Raw genomic sequence first — 3,130 nt, 5'->3', positions numbered from 1 at the left:
TCTTTTGCTTGTTTATGGAAATCAAGCATTATTTGTTCTGGTATCGTTACTTCATGTTCTTGATATTTCCTAGGAGGTATGTATTGTGCTAATTCCTCAAAATCTTTATGTATTATTATGTTATCAGTTATTTTTCTTAAATTGTGATGATGACTAGTACTAAAAGCAAAAATTGATTTTATGCTTATACTAATAGCCTTACTTTTCCGTAACATCTTTAAATTTCCAATTCTATAATATAAATTGAAACTTTGGTCAATATTTTCATCACTCAATGATATGGCATAATTTGGTTTTACTGTAAATATTATCTTTTGATAGACTAAATTTCCTACAACTGTTCCTAATAGAGCATCTATAGGATCTTGTAAGATTCTATTGTCCATACAGTATATTTCTATTGGTATATTCATACCTTCTCTAAAAAATCCTTTTACCATTATCTGGACTCCTCCTAATTCAATACATTTTAATTTGTTCCTTACATTTTCTGGGATTTTGGATAGTTTTTGTTTTACCCATTCTTTTGTGATTATAGGAATTCTTGCTTTTCCTATAGTATCTTCTATGTTGATAGACATTTCTCTATAATTCATACTTACAATTGTTTTATTTACCCTTGGTAAAATTCCTAAAAATCCTTGATGGAATACATCTTTTTCTTGTAGATCTAGTATCTTTTTAGTAATTTCTGTGTATTTTTTAATATCAAAAGTAATCTCTTGATTAATACCTTCTATGGAATCTTCAACTTCTTCAGTTGTTTCTATTTCTATTTCTGATTGTTGTATCTCCTGATTCATATATACTATTTCTTCATAATCTTCTTCTGATGAAGATGTATCTAATTCATAAATACTACTACATTCACTGCTTAATTCTTCAAAATTTTCAATTGGTTCTATATCACTATCTTCTTGGAATTTCTCGTAAATTTTAAGAGTTTTTATATTTTGTCTATCTTTCTTTTTAGAACATTGAGGGGCAATGTGTCCTTCTTCCTTACAAATAAAACATCTACATTTTTTAATGTTTCTTAGTTTAAATTTCTTTTTCCAATTTCTTTTCTTGAAATATTTTTTATATGGTTTAAAATTCCTTTTATTGAATTTTTTTATAGTTTTTGAACTTCCTTTTATATTTCTTATATGGTTTATATTTTTTCTTATGTCATCCAAATTGTTCAACTTGACCATTATCTTTATAACAACATAATGAATTCTTTCTTATTTTATAAGCTTTCTTATTTTCTAGTGCTTCTCTGCACCACATTCCTATCATTCTTGTTGTAAATTCAATTCTACTTCCAAGACTATCTATTTCAACTCCTTCCTCTTTTCCTAGAGGTAATAATTTCTCATATTCTTTTAGTAACTTGATTCCCCATGGAAATGGTAACTTGGTAAAATAAGATCTTAAAATAGGTTTATTTTCCTGGTAGTCTCCTTGATTAAGTATATAGTATAATTCTTCAAATTTACATGTATATCTTTTTAACTCACACATATCACATATCTTTAAATTTTCCATTAAAATCATTCCTTGGTTATATTCATCTTGTTTTCTTTCTTCTTCATTAGAAGCATACCTATCTCCTAAGAATTCTGTTCTTAAGATTTTTTCAAATCTTTTTAATATTTCCTGTATATTTTGTTCATTTAGAGTATTCCTATTATCTAATACCTCAGTCCTGTTTGTTCCATATTTTATTCTTCCTTTAATAATTTCTGGTAACTTTCTCCACCATTCAGAAGCAATTCCTCTGAATCTATGTTCTATAAATCAAAAAGCTGTATATGTTTCCCATTTGTTAAATTGTTTAGCTAAGTCTGTACTTTTTATCCATGTTTCAATAGCTTTATCTTTATCTACACAGTCTAAATCTAACCATATTCCTGTTGTATGGATTGGTTCATTATAAGATTTCATTGGATTTATCTCTTTTATGGATTGTTTTCTTACATTTCCAATGTATCTTTTCTGTGTTTTTCTATATTGATTAAGACCATCTTTAAGTGGTATTGTAGTATCATAAGGATAATCTTGTTCTTCATCACTACTAAATTCTACTTTTATATCATGACTTGAAGATGGATTAGTATTCATTTTTATATTTTCCATTCTTCCAGTTAATTCTTCTAACTGTTTTTTATATTCTTCATATTCTTCTCCTGTAGATTCTAAGAATTTTTGTTCTATTTCTTCTACATCTGTAATCATATATTGTTTTTCTTCATGCTTTTTACCTTTATTTTGTGTTATTCTAAAATCTTGGGGTGGATTAATTATAATCCTATCTTTTCCTCTAAGGTTTTTATCTAAGAGGGCATTTCCTATTTGTAGATTATGTTCTAAATTCTCTAATCTTTTATGTATATCCCCAAAATTTTCATTTGTGGTATTCTTAGGTAAATAATGATAACTAGGTTTTTTATATTTTTCAACTTTTTTCAAAAATTCTTCAATTATATTTTCTTCATCTACTATATTCATCATAATTTTTGGTTTGTAACATGGCTCTGATACCATTTCGTCGGAGTATGCAGCGAAGGGGTTAATATTTTTAAGCCAATTAAATTCTTCATAGGTATTTAAAATATCACAGTAGAATTTATAGAATTCACTATTTTTTACCAATATTTTTTCTTTAATAATTATATTTAATTCTTCTTTTTAAATTAAGGATTAATTTATATATATCCTTTTCCATTTTGATTGCTTCATTATCTATTAAATCATTTTTATTTTTTAGTTTTGGGTCTACATATTCTATAAAGAAATCTTTCAGATCTTCTTCCAAATAGATTAATTCGTTTTCTGTAGCAGTTTTTAGGTCAATAAAATTTTGTATAATATTTGGATCTAAATTTATTAAAGAATTTTGATCTATATTTCTTTGAGGACTTATTTGAAGGTTTTTATACATTGTAGTGGCTTTGATTGCAATTTTTCTATTAAGGGTATTTTTGGAAAATTGATTGTTTGGAGACTAGTTTTCAAATGTTTTTATTTTTTAGTCTAATTTGAAAAATCCTCCTTTTATTTAGGCTATTAAGCTGTATTTCCCAGGTAAAATGGGTATTATGACTTTTTATTTTTATTTTTATTTTTTTTTATAAAACATAAATCT

This window comes from Olea europaea, chromosome 21, assembly GCF_002742605.1.
Source record: "Olea europaea var. sylvestris chromosome 21, O_europaea_v1, whole genome shotgun sequence".
Classification (NCBI taxonomy): Eukaryota; Viridiplantae; Streptophyta; class Magnoliopsida; order Lamiales; family Oleaceae; genus Olea; species Olea europaea.
The sequence above is the reverse complement of the archived record's forward strand: the minus strand, read 5'-3'. Positions refer to the sequence as shown.